This window comes from Macaca thibetana, chromosome 2 (genome assembly GCF_024542745.1).
Source record: "Macaca thibetana thibetana isolate TM-01 chromosome 2, ASM2454274v1, whole genome shotgun sequence".
Classification (NCBI taxonomy): domain Eukaryota; kingdom Metazoa; phylum Chordata; class Mammalia; order Primates; family Cercopithecidae; genus Macaca; species Macaca thibetana.
The window spans coordinates 131,706,138-131,723,353 of NC_065579.1; the positions used below are offsets into that span (position 1 = coordinate 131,706,138).

The 17,216-nt window shown below is 34.9% G+C and overlaps 1 protein-coding gene across 5 annotated transcripts in view; it reads left to right on the forward strand.

Annotated features, from left to right (window-relative positions):
• Positions 1-17,216, forward strand: part of CNTN4 (contactin 4) — a 975,811-nt gene that overhangs the window by 75,219 nt on the left and 883,376 nt on the right. For 2 of the 5 annotated variants that reach the window (XM_050781398.1, XM_050781396.1), the window contains exon 1: positions 1,779-16,481. The exons of the other annotated variants lie outside the window; for them this stretch is intronic. The gene's annotated coding sequence lies outside the window, so the exon portion shown is untranslated. Of the gene's footprint in view, positions 1-1,778; positions 16,482-17,216 lie in introns of those variants that run through there. 5 annotated transcript variants of the gene reach the window in all.

Here is a 17,216-nt window from a genome sequence, read left to right on the forward strand (position 1 = left end):
TTTGGAAGAATGAAACAATGAGAAAATATAAACAAACAACTATAAGTGATAGAATGTAGTTTGATGGTAGTAATTATTTCACTGTGTATATGTATATCAAAATATGTTGTATATGTCTGACATAGATGTAATAAAAGTAAATTTAAAAATATATATACAAAATATGTTACAATTAAAGTAGGTAAATTAAATCTTAAATTATAAAACATTCTTACATTAGCTTAAAAAGGATAAACCAATTCCATGCTGTTTAAAAGAAAACTTTTTAAAAAAATGGCACAATGTGATTAGAAAGTTTTTCACTATTATATCTGCAGCTTTTGGCATGATTGGACATTGGTTCAAAAATGATTGCCACCTCATGGAATGAATGGATGTGGAAAAATATAACAGAGCCTCCCATGACAACCACCACCAAAAATAAAAAGGTAACAGGTAACAATACCATTAGTACAATACACTTCAAATAATAAATAATTAGATGGCATATAGGGCTATTTTTACAAAAAACATCCGCCATTAAACAAGGTATAATAGCATCAAACTTTTGTGCACTGAAAAGCACACATTATGATGAATTGGAAGCATAAACATTCAAGAAGAAATTAATGAAACTATTACCAGACAGGGAAATTTTAATACATTTCCCAGAATTGAACTAGGTAAAAAAATCCAAGACAAATCATGTAATATTTTCCACAATTTTAAGCTCATACCAATGCTTTGATAACCATAAACTTTTTACCTGGTCATTTAATAACATTTTAATTGTAAAATAAAGTTAATATGATGACTAAAAATAAATGAAAACATTCGAACAAGATACTTCTGTTTTCACCCTGACCCATTTTGATATTTCCACCTGGCTTCTAATAGTATATGATGTTTACTTTTCCTCATTTGAGAACCCCTGGTTTGATTATTGTCATTCAGTTAAGATTTATTTCAAGACCAGGCCTGGTGGCTTATGCCTGTAGTCCCTGAAGGAGAAGGATCACTTGAGGCCAGGTGTTCAACAGACTAGGCAACATAGGAAGACTCCATCTCTACAAATTAATGAAAAAATGAGCTGGGCATAGTGTTGCATGCTTATGGTCCTAGCTAGGCTGAGACAGGCGGATTGCTTGAGTCCAGGAGTTCAAGGTTATACTAAGCTATGATGAGGCCATTGCACTCCACTCTGACCTGGGTGACAGAGCAAGACCTTGTCTCCATGGTTGGAAAGTTATACTCTACAAATGTAGACTGTATATTATTTCAGAAACATTTTTGGAATGTTTATGAAATTTGATCATATGTGTAAAGGAAATTTCAAATATCAAATGTTAAATATCTTACAAGTTTTATTGTCTAATTAAAGAGCAATAAAATTATAAATTGGCAAGGGCCAAAAATATGAACTACTTGGAAATTAAAATTAAACAAAGAAACTTGTGAATGGCTTTTAGGTTTAAGAGGAAATCAATTATACTATGAACTGTCTTTAAAACAAGTCACAGAAAATAATTATTCAGGATTCTAATATGTGGTCAGATGTTTACTGAGAGATTTTTAAAATGTAAATGCAACATTTTTAAATATGAAAGATTGAAATTAAGTAATCTAAACATTTAACTCGAGAAGCTAGAAAATGAACATTATAAAACAAAATAAATTAATAAAAAGAGAATAATTATTTAAAAGTAGAAATTAATGACTTGTTTACATACAAAATATATAGAATTAAAAATACCCCATATTTGAAAAGACTTGTAAAATCAACAAAGCTTTGTTGTTTCTGATTAAAAAAAAAGAGTTTGTAAATGTATAATATTAAATTTAAAGGAGATAGTACCATATGTATGTAATACATTTTCAAAATCAGTGGTGCTTGTTATGAATGCATACTTGCAAGCAGAATTGGTGATTTGCTTGGAAAAAGAAAGAACCACTTCGTTTTTTCAGGAAAAGAAAAATTTCCGGCTTAAATGAATTGCCAAGATAAAGCAAATAAAAAAAGATTGTCTTAGATTTACCCTCAGTTGTGCAAAATACACAGATTCAGATGGCTTCATAGTTAAGTGCTGAAGCTCAAGAAACAAATCATTACCAAGTGATTTAAAATGTTTCAGAATTTTAAAACTAAAAGTAACAGGGAACATTTTCTATCTTATTTAAAGTTCATGTTTTGAGAGGCTAGCATAAATATATTGTCAAATTTTAGAAAGGCTGTACGAAGTAACAATAACAAAAATTGTAGACTAGCTTCCTTATTATTACTCTTGTAAATATGATTGAATCACATGCATCATTATGTTAAAAGAATGATATGCACTTACCAAGTGTATTTATTCTAAAAATGCAAGAAGAGTTCAGTATTCAGAGGTACATTAATATAATTATTTATAATACATTTTAAAGAGAAATAAGAAATTCCGTAACACTATTTTGAAAGATGTTTAAAGCCTTTTGATAAAATCAAATAGACATTCCCCAGTAACATTCATGAAACATTAGGAATGATAAAATAAACTTTTTTTTTTTTTCTTTGAAACGGAGTCTCCCTCTGTTGCCCAGGCTGGAGGACAGTGGCGCGATCTTGGCTTGCTGCAACCTCCACCTCCTGGTTTCAAGCGATTCTCCTGCCTCAGCCACCTGAGTAACTGGGACTACAGTCGCCTGTCACCACGCCCTAGAGACGGAGTTTCACCGTGTTAGCCAGGATGGTCTCGATCTGCTGACCTCGTGATCCACCCGCCTCGGCCTCCCAAAGTGCTGGGATTACAAGCGTAGGCATGAGCCACCGCGCCCAGCCTAGAAACTTTCAAGTTACTACGAAAGATGAAAAACGGTAGTGAATGTAACAATTCACTGTAAACAGTAAAACTGTTTCTGTTTTAAGTTAGAGAAAGAACAGAAATACTCTTTATCAATGCTGTTAGTCAACAATGCTCTGAAGATGGTAGTTGGTAAAATGAAAACAGAATTAAGAATAAATAGTGGGAAAGGACAAATATTACTATTTTCAGATTGTATTTGGGTTCTTCAATAAAGTTTTACAATTAAAAGCTTTTAGAACTAATGAGTTTACTAACATGATGAGAGATAAGATAAACAAAACTAGTTATTAACTCATACTTGTAAGAATCAAAAAAGAGAGGCCCAGCGTGGTGGCTCACGCCTGTAATCCCAGCACTCTGGGAGACCGAGGTGGGCGGATCAGAAGATCAGGAGATTGAGACCATCTTGGCTAACACGGTGAAACCCTGTCTCTACTAAAAATACAAAAATTACCCGGGTGTTGTGATGGGCACCTGTAGTCCCAGGTACTCGGGAGGCTGAGGCAGGAGAATGGCGTGAACCCGGGGAGCTGAGGTTGCAGTGAGCAGAGATCACGCCACTGCACTTCAGCCTGGGCAACAAGAGCGAAACTCCGTCTCCAAAAAAAAAAAAAACCCATAAATAAATAAATAAAATAAAAAAAGAAATAATATTATATTCACAGGAGAAAGAGATACAAAAAAATTAAACTTAGGAGACTTAGGAAATCATCAAGACCTACATGAAAAAAAAGTACCATTCACTAAATAATATAAACAATGGCTTGATTGAAAAGCAAACACACTCTGTTCCTAAATGGGAAGTCCTGTCATTCTAAGGATGTCACGTGTGCCCACATTAATCTATAAATTTACTGAAGTTCAAGTAAAAATCTTTAGTTTTTCTGTTTTTGTTTTTTGCTTAGAATAAGGGCAGAACTTAATGAACCTAAATTTGATGTGGAGAAAAAAGTGGCTATAGAGAAATGTAGGAAGTGAACAGAGCCTTGTGGAAGAGGGAATGGGAGACTTTACTAGATATAAATGTGAATTTAAAAGCCAAAATATTTTAAAATGTACTGTCAGTAAAAACTTACGCAGATGTAGATAGATCAATAGAAATAGAACAAACCATAGTTATAAATTTAAGTGGATATTAAATGTCGTATAAAATGAATTGTAATATGGATTGATAACTCAGCAAATACTGAAAAAAATGGTCTATTTTAACACTTAGATCAATACCACTTCAAACAAAAACACATTAATCTGAAATTTAAATATAGAAACAATCACATACTACTATACAAAAATACAGAATGTTTCTCACTTTTTTTTGTGTGTGTGTGTGTTCCAAAGAACAGTTTATTTAGAATGTTTCTTACTTTTAAGGAAGGACTTCCTCAGCCTGATTCAAGTCGAATAACTGTAATAGAGAAACATGTTTCTTTAAAACATTAAGTTCTGTAAGACAGGAATTATTTATAAACACAAAGTCATGTGTAAACAAATGTTTATTGTGGTATTTTTGATTACATCCAAAAACCATGCACCTAAATGTCCACTAGGAAATGGATAGATAAAGAAAAATGATTTATTCTTACTAAAAATGTTAAAATAAATAATGATGAGGTAGGTCTACATGTAGGGACTTGGAAAAATGCCATTACATTTTCAGAGGACAAAAACACTCATAAAATAGGATGTAATATGTGATCCCATTTTTATAATTCCACATCTTTGTGTTTTTGTCTGTCTTGTGTGTGTGGAAAAAGAAAAGAATGTGAAACTAATACCAAGTTCAAGAATTAAGGGATGAAATTACAGAGTGAAGAGTTTTAACTTTATTTTTATATATTCTGAAATATTTGAATGGTGAACAGTCATTGCTTTAATGATTGGAAAAAGTAGAGCTCTTTCCAATTTGGGTTAGAAACAGTCAGTGGGACATTATTGTCTATATTCTACCTGTATGACTGAGATCCTAAGCCAAACCAATTCTTAGAGATATTCTGAATGATACATCCCAAAGCACAGGTAAGCACATTCACTGTTAGAATCTGCTCATAGTTATGAGGGAAACATAGACTCCAGTCACATAAAAAACCATAAAAATCAAGAAAAGATCATTCATATACTGTATTTACTTGAGTTACTTACTGAACAGTATGCAGTGAGCTCTTTGTGTGTTTGGTATTAATATTGACTATTGGGTTCTAGTCTAGACTCTTGGTTCTGTGGTGCTGTAGTCTAGACCATTGTTCCTTGGAACAGGAGCACCTAGGAACTTGCTAGAAACACAGAGTCTCAGACTTCATTCCTGAGCTCCTGAATCAGAAATTTCTGGATCCCGTGCTCAGAATCTGTGTTTCAGGAAGCACTCCACGTGATTCTGATGGACCTGAATGTTTGAAAACCACTGCTCTACTGCATCCAGGGGAAAGCTATTTACTAAGTCAAGTTTTATTGTAAGTTGATCTTTCTCTTTTGAGTATATGAATTTATGAAGAAAGATTGGAAAATTGGTTGCAAACCAATGAGTGGATAAAGAAAATGGGGCATATACACATGGAATACTACTTAGCCATAAAAAGAAACGAAATAATGTCTTTTGCAGCAACTTAGATGGAGCTGGAGGCCATTATTCTAAGTGAAGTAACTCAGGAATGGAAAACCAAATTTTGTATTTTCTCACTTTAAGTGGGAGCCAAGCTCTGAGGATGCAAAGGCATCAGAATGATTTAATGGACTTTGGGGACTTGAGGGGAAGGGTGCAATGGGGTGAGGGATAAAAGACTACATATTGGGTACAGTGTTCATTCCTTGGGTGATTGGTGTACCACCAGAATCCTGGAAATTACCACTGAAGAACTTACCCATGTAACCAAAAACCACCTGTACCCTAAAAACGATTGAAATTTAAAAGAAAAAAAAAAAGAAAACTGGTTGCAAGTAGGCCAGCCCATGAAAGCCGTTTAATACTTGGCTAAGTAAGACTGACGTTCTTTTCATAGACGGTAGGGAGCTTTAAAGATTTCTGAATATGAGAGGGACATGAGTGGTTGATTTCCATCAGGACAACTGCTCTAGCTGCAATGTATAGCAGGTTGCACGAGATGGAGAGCCAAGTTAGAAGGCAATTAAATAGACCAAGCAAGAGGTAGTAAAAACCTGGATTGGAGTAGAGGAAAAGGAATTGGAAAAGAGACAAATGAGAAAGAGAGATTGTGAAAGTGAAAACAGTACTTGGTTCCTGATGGCATGTAGGGGCCAAAAGAGAAGAAAGGCAAAGATGATTGACATTTTAAGCTTATATAACAGGTGTGATTGGCACTACAGATCAGAACAACTATCAGTGATCTGTAACTTGGTAGATTGTGCTGATATCAGTCATCACACAGAAGATTGGTTTATTTGGATTTCTAAATTGGAGCTTTTCAGTTCATCAGAAGGATGGTTAAAATCCTCAATGATTAGCATTAGAACAAAAGAGAACACAAATACAGTTGAGTACTTTGCCAGACTCATCAAATATGATTTTGATGGGCTAAGAACTCCTAACGAGGACACAGTGATCAACTGAGCAAACAGACCATTTGGCTTGAACAAAAATGTCAACATAGGCATAATCTACTAAGTTGCTAATTAGGGATGGTACTAGCTGGTCGATGGACTTTAGCCAAGACATACAGAATGGTGAGAAGCCAGTGCATAGAACCTCTGGGAATCTGAATGATCAATTATTTTTCATCCCATAGTGTAATTTACCTGTATGAGAATATATTTGCAGAATTAAACACTCCTTTCTCAGAGTTTCCACAGTACTTATTCTAGATTTTTATTGAAGTATTTATTTTAATGGTTTGTTTATCTTAGGCAGAGCTTTTTGTGGGGTTATCAAACTGTTAATGGATAGAAAGGGATAGATTGAATATTCCCAGGAGTTGGATCAGTGTGAAGCAAAGTTGAAGTTGGTTATACTGTGGCAAGTATGATGTAGAGAAAATCTTTCGGATGTTCGAAGCTCAGCTCAGCTACTTACTTCCTGTTATAATTTGGTTTGACTTGAACACTCTGATTCCTCATTTGTTAAATAGAAATAATAACAATAGTTTACCTCATATGATTATTATAAGAATTAAATCTAAAATCCAGTTGACTTGAACTTTAAAAGATAAAATAAAATTTGAAAAATAACTAAAGGAAAAAATAATTAAAATTATGCATATGCAATGTTAAAATACAGAATCTGGAAAAATAATTTCTCAAAGAAGGTAGCTGTTGTTGCTATTATTGTTGTTTTATTCTGTTGTCAAATAGGGTGTGAGAGTCAACTAGAAGTGTGCAGATCTTGAGGTAAGAAGTTTTTGCATCCCTCTAGCACATTTTACAAGCACCATCAGCTACAAGCTAAATGAGTGTCGTTGAGCCTCACCTTGTTTGGTGAGTAGTTGAATAAGGGACTGATAAGGCCCACATTCTTTTATTTTTACTTTTAAGGTGGAAGGGTGCAGTAACTTGCTATAAGTGATATATTTTTGCAGAATATGTCACTTACTGTCTTGTCCGTGGAAAAGAGGCTATAGTTGTTCATTCAGATTGAACAACTGATTGTAAAATTGTAATACCCCTAGATGGAGGTGGATAAGAAAACTAGGCCATTTCTTTTCTTATAAATATGCATGTTCATTCATGCTTCTCTAACAGCATACCATAGACTGGGTGACTTATATGCAACAGACACTTATTTCTCAAAATTCTGGAGACTGGGATTTTCAAGATCAAGGAGCTGGCAAATTGATGTCTGGTGAGGGTGCACTTCCTGGTTCATAGCCAGCCTTCTTCTCTCTGAGTTCTCACAGGGTGTAAGGGATCAGAGAACTCTCCTGAGTCTCTTTGATGAGGGCACTAATCTCATTCAAGAGGGTTCCACCCTCATGATCTAATCATCGACCAAAGGCCTTACCTCCTAACAGTATCTGTGATAGGCCATTCTTGTGTTGCCAGAAATGAACATCTCAAGTTCGTTTCATGCCAGAAAGGAATATCTGAGACTGGGTAATTTATTTTAAAAAGAGGTTTAATTGACTCACGGTTCTGCAGGTGGTATAAACAGGGCATTGGCATCTGCTCAGCTTCTGGAGAGGCCTCAGGGAGCTTTCACTAAAGGCAGAAGGCAAAGCAGGAGCAGGCACATCACGTGGCAAAAGCAGGAGCAAGAGAGTGGGAAACTGCCACATCTTTTCAAACAACCGTATATGGACACTCATTATTGTAAGGACACCTCAAAGCCATGAGGGATCCTCCCCCATGATCCAACCACTTTCCACCAGGCCCCATCTCCAACACTGGGGTTTACAATTCAACATGAGATTTGGGTGGGGACAAACATTCAAACAATATCTCTATTACATTGGTGATTAGGATTTCAGCATTTGAATTTGCAGGGGACATAAATATTTGATCTAGAGGAATATGTATAAGACATTTATTTAATTTATAAAATAAGATCTCTAATGAATGTGCTATAAAAGCTACCTTCTAGGTTCACTCTCCTATTTTAGGAAACTTGAGAATGTTCGTTAGTCTCCTAAACTTTACTCTGCCGATAGCTTGCCTTTTCTTTGTGACGTTGGATTTTTTTTGTAGGATTCCCTGTCTACAATATCCTAGCTTGTTTTTCCTAAACATGGAAATCACTAATCCTTCATGGGCGAGTTTACAATCCTTCTCCTTAGTAATTTTGCTTCATTTCAACCAGGAAAAAAAGTCTGGGAAATTCTGTAGCACTTTGGTCCATTGTTATGACATGCATTTCAAATGGCCTAACACTGTTTATATTTGTATAGAAATTTTATTTATCTTATTAGATTGTAAATTCCATACAAGAAAGCTGAGAGAATAAAATTAAGAATACGGGGAAAAGTTTGAAGTAGAAGGTCCGAGACAGGCTTCCTCCATGCCATGCAGAGGATTGAGCTTGAGTAGTAACTACTGCTTGATACCAGATGACTTCATTTCACTCACCATGATGTAATGAACCAGAGGTGGCTCCCTGTCCCCAACTGTGATCCTTAGTAGGTGACTTGGCAAGAGCTCTGGCTAGCTGGTGTGTTGAATATGTCATGGCATCCTAACCTGATCTGATAATACAGACAGAATGAGCAGAGAGTGGTTGGACTAAAGCTAAAAGGCACAGAGAGAGGGCAATGATATTACAGGCATGCGGATAGCGCAGCATAAAATTCAATGTAAAGAAAGTAGTTAGTAGAGTCAGGAGAAGATTATCTGCCCTTTTTACCAACCCCTTTATCTTTAAAGTAAATCTCATGAACTCAAGTTACCTGAAAATATGGTTTATTCCATGTATGTGAATCAAAGCCTAACTAGTACAGAATCATTTTGTAATCCTTTTGGTAGAAATGATTCTTTTTATATGTTGAGTCTAAATGCACTGCCTTGTAGCTTCCATGCCCAAGTACTTGTCATGCTTCCTGAAATCACACAGAACATGCATTAACTATGTAGCCAATGACAGGACTTCTAGGATGAGCAGATTCTTCAACAGTAGGGGGATGTTTTTCATAGGAAACGAATGAGTATTTGTCAGGGCTTCACATGATATACTTTCTACCACTGTCCCAGTAAGGAATAGTAGAATATAAAAATAAAGGGTCTAATATGTACTTACTAATGAGTTTACTAAGTAGAATATATATACCACTTAGTGAATGGTACTATGATTGTTTTGGGTGACATACCTAAGATTAGCTTTTGTTTTAATAGTAAAAATATGTATATATTATTGTGTATATTAGGAAACTATAACCAGCATGGCAAGTCCATGGCTTCCTTGAGTCTATTCATTAAGACAAATGGAAAATACATATTTAAATTTAAAATATGAATTTAACAATGCTAAGTAAACAGTTCTGGTGGTATGCACATATGGCCAACATTATGGAGGATGTTTGCTAATGATGGTAATTAGTATAACACTGCTTTAAGAAAAAGTGTCAACAGATTAGCATGATATGCCACAAGCAAACTGGACCAAGATTATCACTTTTATTTTTGCTTTCTAATTTCAGCGGTTATATTTTAAGATACTTGATATAGCTTAGGGGATTCATTGCTTTAAAAACCAACTTAAATATGAAAGAAACTATACTAGCACAAGTAATGCAAGAAATAAACACACTTCAAGGTCAATATCAAGAAATTGGAACCCTTTCTGAATTTATAAGAATATTTTGAGAAACAACTTTCCTGTCAAATGGAAGTCAGGAGAAAATCAACAAAGAGTGATCTTTGTACCCAAGAAAACCTATAGACACATGTAACAGCATGCAGAAATATAAAGGTAAAAAAATCACTCAACACTTTGGGAGGCCAAGACGGGCGGATCACGAGGTCAGGAGATCGAGACCATCCTGGCTAACACGGTGAAACTCCATCTCTACTAAAAATACAAAAAACTAGCCAGGCATGGTGGCAGGTGCCTGTAGTCCCAGCTACTCGGGAGGCTGAGGCAGGAGAATGGCGTAAACCCGGGAGGCGGAGCTTGCAGTGAGCTGAGATCCGGCCACTGCACTCCAGCCTGGGCGACAGAGCGAGACTCCGTCTAAAAAAAAAAAAAAAAAAATCACTCAGGAATCAGAGAGAATTTTTTTTTTAATAAAGGGCACTTGATGCCCACTTCCTTGTATGTCAGATAGTTAAATGTGGATGAAAGCAGGAGATATGAGTAATAGTAGTAATAGTAGACTGTGTATCCATTAAAGAATCATGAAAACAAAAGTTTAAAGCAAGAGTTGCTACAACCAAGTGTTTTCTCAAAAGAGCTCTTAAATGTAGAGGTAAGAATGTATGACTTTATCACCATATTATTTTATTACAGGATGGAATTCAACATTTTCAATGTGATTTTCATGGATTTTATTGATTTGGGAAGGTTAGCGATTAAATATTGTTAATAACATTCCACCTGGTTTCTGAACATCTCATATCTTTTTTCCTCTCATCCATCAGAAATACTACTCACACTTGTCTCCTCAGTGCACTTCTTGGGCTGCTTTTGCTCCTCTGCTCAACACACTTTCTGGGGCTCCTCCCTGAATTCTTCCAGACATCTGAATTCTTTAGCGGGCTATTCAGCACACCTGTGCTGTCTATTCCAAATCTAACTTCCAGTCATTTTCCTTTGCTCTTGTGTTTGGCTACTTACTTTTATCTTAATATGCTGTATCTGCCAGGGCTCTTTAGAGAAGCAGAACCAATAGGATTTTGTGTGTGTGTGTGTGTGTGTGTGTGTGTGTGTGTGTGTATCTCCAGGAAACTTCAGTTTTTACACTTAAGGCCTTCAACTGGTTGGATGAAGATCCCCCACATTAAGGAGGATAATCTCTTTTACTTAAACTAAATTGATTATAGATGTTAATCCCATCAACAAAATACTTTCAAAGCGATATCAAGACTAGTATTTTACCAAACTACTGGGCCCCATAGCCTAGCCAAGGTGATGCATAAAATTTAACCATCACAATTGCTTGCTTTTCTTTCTCTGTCATCTGGATTTAAAATTTTTTTCATATACTACCTTATATGTCCTTACTCCATATTCCTAAATTTGAATACCCTTCAAGCCCCAGCTCATTTCTCCTTTATTTTTGAAGTCGTTACCATTCACTTCATCCTGGAATGGTAGCTAGGACCTGTGAAATTCTGTAGCAGGATGCACCACTTTCATAGCATGCATTTCATGCTGCCTGTTGTTGAAGGTATTTGTGTAAGGCTTTTATACTCTATGAGAGCTTTGAGCTTCTCAAGGGACAGGGCTGTAACACATATGTCTTTGAATTAGTGGATAATACATTGCTCTACACAAAAGTGCATACTTTTTTTTGTTTTCTGAAGTGCAGAGTGCTATTCTAAGCCATCTTAAACTCAAAGAATTATAGAAACATTCTGGCATACAGTCGGAATGTGGAATAGGAAGAGTGTTTCATAAAGTGTGATAGGCATTCTACCATGGAAAGTAGTGTTTGCTTTAATAGATTCATGTTCATATTAGTGTGATTTAGAAAAAACTTGCAATTAACATCAAACCAATGAATTCTCAGATATTAATGTTTAGGATGGCCTTAAAACAGAGACCTATGTTAGGCTTGAATCAATGATTAAATATGTATTTGAGGGTCAATGTTCAAGTATGACAATGTTGTAAAATAGTATGTGAAGAAATTAGGTTTGTGCCATGTTAATTTAATGCAGTTCTAGACTGGAAATGAGGAGAATTGAAATTCTGTAGGCCCGTCACTCATTGTGTGTATGATCTTAAGACATTTTTACCTCTTGGCATCTGTATCTTTTTGGGAGGGTAGGCATTCTGTTATCGTCTAACTCTAAAAGTGTAATTTGCTACTAAGATGCCTATAAATACAGTCAGACTACAACACAGATGGTGCACACAGGAAGAAAATCTCTGATTGGTAGACTAACCCAATATAGGCTGTGTATATACTAAATGACATATGACCAAAAAATCTGCAAATAGCAGACACAGAGCATCCTTTAGGTTGGAACTGAGTCCAGTAGATTTATGATCTAATCTTACTTATTCTATGACATTTCTGTTAAACGAATGTCTCTGATCCTCCTGCCATCCTACTCACATTTCTAATGTGCTCATACTCCAAGGTAATCATGATCATTTGCAATTATAAATGTCCTGTTATCAATTAATTTGCAGTTCACCAGTAGCTATCTGATTATCTCTAACAAAGCTGCACTGGTGTGGTAATTATGTTGAGAGTAATTATCATGTAATTGCACATAATTATTTGTACCTTATTAAGTGCTCACATGATTAAAATATTTCTGGTCAAATAAAAATTATCCACGAGAGTATTTTTGGTGGGAGGGAAATAAGAAACGTTGCTTCCTGGTCTTCTGTTCTTTGAATAAAATAAAACTGTTTAGCTGACAGTCCCATAATGCCCCAAATAGGATGAATTGGTAAGGAGAGAAGAGACTTAGATTTCATTAATACAATACCTTGTACCTCCAATGAAGTTGAGATAATAAACTTCAACTTCCAGCATGGATGAATGCTTTCCCTGTAGTAGCTATAACAAAAAATATTACCCTATTAAGAGTGTACACTATGAATGTCATTGAAGACAATGTGTTTTTCATGTCCAACACCACCATTAGCAATTTTATGCTGAACTTTTATTTTTCTCATAGTACTCTCTCTTCAAAGCTTTTAATATTCACCAATTTATACTCACTGTGTATTTTCATTTCCAAGGACTGTGTTTAGTAAGATGGTCTACAGGTATAATTCCGAAAGCACCTACCAAATTTGTTTATTCAGACATTCATTAAAAAGCAACTATATATACTAGCACTATCATTTAGAAATGTTATGTGAGCTACATAGCCAAATTTACTTTTTCCAGGAGCCACAAACAACAACAAGAAATAGGTAAAATTAATATTAGTAATATATTTTATGTAAAACAATTATTACTTCATAGGTACTCAGTTGTAAAAATGATAAGTGAAATATTTTACATTTTTTGTACTACGCCTTATAAATCTACTGTATATTTTACTTACAGCACATCTCAATTCAGATTAGCAACATTTCAAGGGCTCCGTAGCCATAGGTAGCTTATGGCTGCTGAATTAGATGGTGCATGTATGTTGATTGTATCTACATGGTAGATAAAAGAGAGTCCTAATTAAGAGCTCTCTGATTTTTATAGATTTTTTTTAAAGAGTTTAAATTTCCTAATCTGGTAAATAATACATCTAACCTAAAACATTTCTTTTTAAATTAAAATGTTTTCTAGAAGGATAGGGATGGAACTAACATTAAGGGACCACTTTACTAGGTCATGTGTGATACTAGGTATATTTACATTTATTATCAAATTCATTCTTCACAATAGTCTAGAAGGATATGTTACTTTACAGGTTAGAAAAGTGAGATGTAAAGTTTAACCTTATCAATAGTGAAATAGTAGAACCGGGATTCAAACTTGACTGTCTTTTAACACAAATTTTATCTCATGCTTTTCAAATAAGAAACACATACTTTGGGTCCACTTGCTCATTGATGGGTCTAGTAAGAGGATTTTACTTCCCTGAAAACTGTGTAACAGGCTTGATTGCAAGAGAGTTACTGATTAGTTTGAGTTTTAGGGTTACTCTTGACTTTCCTTATCCAAGTTTCCCAATCCAGTTTCTTGAATTAGTCTCTCCTGAAAGCTCGTTCTTTCCAGCAAACTTATGTCAAGTACAGCATAAATTATCTTCCACTGGCATTTTAACTGAAGGTTTGTTGACTATCACGCACACTTATAGAAAGCCTACCTTTGGGGATAACTGAGTGACTGACAGTGATGCCTTAGAAACCATCTGATTGTAGTTACAGAGGAAATTTACCTTGGATTAAAGAATCACATGCCATCGTGATTGACAGAGTCTGTAAGACAATCAAGGTCAAACCCAGAGTGAATTGAGTACGTGGCTATGAGCATTGACAGATAAGTCATGTGTCAAATATTGCCTAGTCATCTGGTTACTACTCATGATTAGACTGGATTCATTGTGTTTAACTTCTTATTAAGGACAACTACATGGGAAACTTGTTTGTTTTTAGTTTATCAGTGAAATGTGCTTTATCTGCTGACATAAAATGTTTCTGCCTAAAGTGAACTTGCAAAATCATTAGTTTTATGACTCCAGCATGACCTAAAAAAAAACTTTGTTTGGGAGATTGTCATAACTATGTTGAAAAATACTTTCTAATTATTTAAAATTGATTGATGCATTATTGAAAAAATATATTAGGTGCTGAAAGAGACACTCATGAATAAGAGCACAATTCCTCAAAGAGGATTAAGAAAACAAATGTGATTATCCCCAGGGATTTTAGAAGGCCCCCAAATATATAAAGACTATTGGCCAAACTGTGTACCAGATATGTGGGTAGTGAGAGGTGATGAGATGTCACTGATAAGGGGTGTATAAAGGAACAGGTACCTTGTGTGACATTCTGAAAATTCACCTTTAGTAGAATGTGTCAAACACCAGAAGCCGATTGAGTGGAACTCCACCAGCAAATACTTAGTTTATTTTTGAGGGCAAAAGTGGAAAACATAGGGAAGTGAAGGCAATTGTCCTTGGAATGAGGCTCTGAGTCCCCTGACTACTAATCCAGTGCTATTTCCTCCTGTAACTTTGCTGCCTTTGTAAATGATTACATTTTAAATACAAGGGCTGTTTGGCTTATTAATTAGTTAGTGTTAACAAAGCCAAACTTGCTTTTCATCACTGATGGATTAGTACCTTTCATTCTGTTTTCAACTACCATATTGTCCTTTTAACTGGACTATTAAAAACATTTTTCCTTGTTGATCACAGCTTGGGTGAACAAAGTAGGGGCTAATGAAAATAAGTTCCCAGTCAGAGAATATAGCAGTTGCACCAGTATTGGTGGTATGATAGTCACATTTGCATATGTAAAGTATAACACTCCATAAGCAAATAGTATGACCCAATTTTAGATGGTGATCTATATGTTATTGCTGGTTCCTCTGCAAGAATAAATACTGAATGCTTCTAGGCATTTACAGTAACCACAGTAAATCCATTTCAATAATGATGAATTCCTGAGAAAATAATGTAATAGAATCAACGGGTTCTATCAAAGTGTAATTTTATCATAAACTACAAGTTCCACCACGTTAACACATACATTCCAACATGTTTTGGACAGTATTTCTGAGGTTGGAATTCTCAGCAAGTATACTAGGTGGTTCCTATTTCAACATCCAGACAGTGATAGCCATTTGTAGGTGGAAAATTAGTTATCAACTGTGACTTGCTTTTTCTTTACTTGAGTCTCTCTCTCTCTCTCTTTTTTTACACATACACACTCGCGCACACACACACACACACCACACACCACACATATACACATATATATATCAATTTTTGGATATAAAAATAATTCTCAATAAATTCACAACACTAATTGAATTGAGATGATATAAAGTTGTTGATTATTTTTAATAAAGTCTGGAAATCTAACATTAGTTGTAGCTTGTTTATTTCTTCATTACTAAATAAGAAATTCCAAGTTATGTCTTTTCATCTTTTCATTAATAAATAGCCACTATGTAATATCTACCCATCCATATATATTATGAACTATCTGAACTACTCCTTATAATTATGGGGTAACCAGCCAAATACAACTGTTGAATATACAGCTTATTGTATATGTTATGAAGTTAGTGTTTAAAATTATGAGTCAATTAGTCAAAATGCCATCGGTTATATGACTCATTGTAAGATTAATAAAGTAATATATGTCTTCCTATAATCCAGTTACTGGTATTAAATAATATTGAAGCTACTTTCCAAGCAAAACTTCCCCATGAGTTTGTTTTTGTCTTGGTTGAGAACTGGTTCTTTTGAGATAAAGCCACCAACTCAGCACGTGTTTTTATTTTCTCTCCTGAATGGTTTTGTTCAACTTAAAATGACTGTTCCTAACAGCAGGTGCTCTCTTCTTTGTTTCAGATTATACTGAACATGCTTTTGGTGTTCACAAATACTGAAAATCAACTATAAAAATGCTGGATGAAAAAGAACTATATCCATATGGTAGGAAGATAAAATTTTACTTCTAACTCATATCTTCTCTAAAGAAGATTCTTCATTATACATTATACATTCAGTCTTTTAGGAAATCCTTGGATATATTTTCAAAACATATCCAGAAAGAGAAAGCAGCTATAACATTTGACTGGATCTCTTATTATGAGTAAAATAAAATCTTTAACACCTATTAATCTTATACATGTATGACAGCTGTGATTTTACCTTTCTTTTTTTAAAATTAATTTTAACAGCTTTGGAGGTCCTCCACTGAGATATCCAGTGGGTTCAACTGACAAAGCAAGGCAAAATTTATCGTGTAGGAATGTACTTCACGGGAAATTTTCTTCTACATATGTTTTGTCTTGGTTCCCAGAGATGAATCCATAATAACAATAGGATTTTGCTAACTTTGTTTTTCTGATTTCAGTTTTCCTCTCTACTAATTCCACGGCTCTTATGTTTTGGGCTCATTTTGCCCAATAAATTATTCCCCCTTATTGACAGGAATGATTTGGGAATTTAAGGTCTGACCATTTGGTAATATCTATAAGTGGGTTCATTGTTTATAGAGACCTGTTCTCTGTTAGGTGAGAGACAATAGAGAATCTAGTTGTTAGTCTTTATCTGTTTGTGTGCTTGTCAACACTGACCTCAAATAAATTAAGAATTTTGTGGCCACTGGGAAAGAGAACAGCTCTTTGATATCTAGACTGTATATAAGTGGAATAATGGCCATGC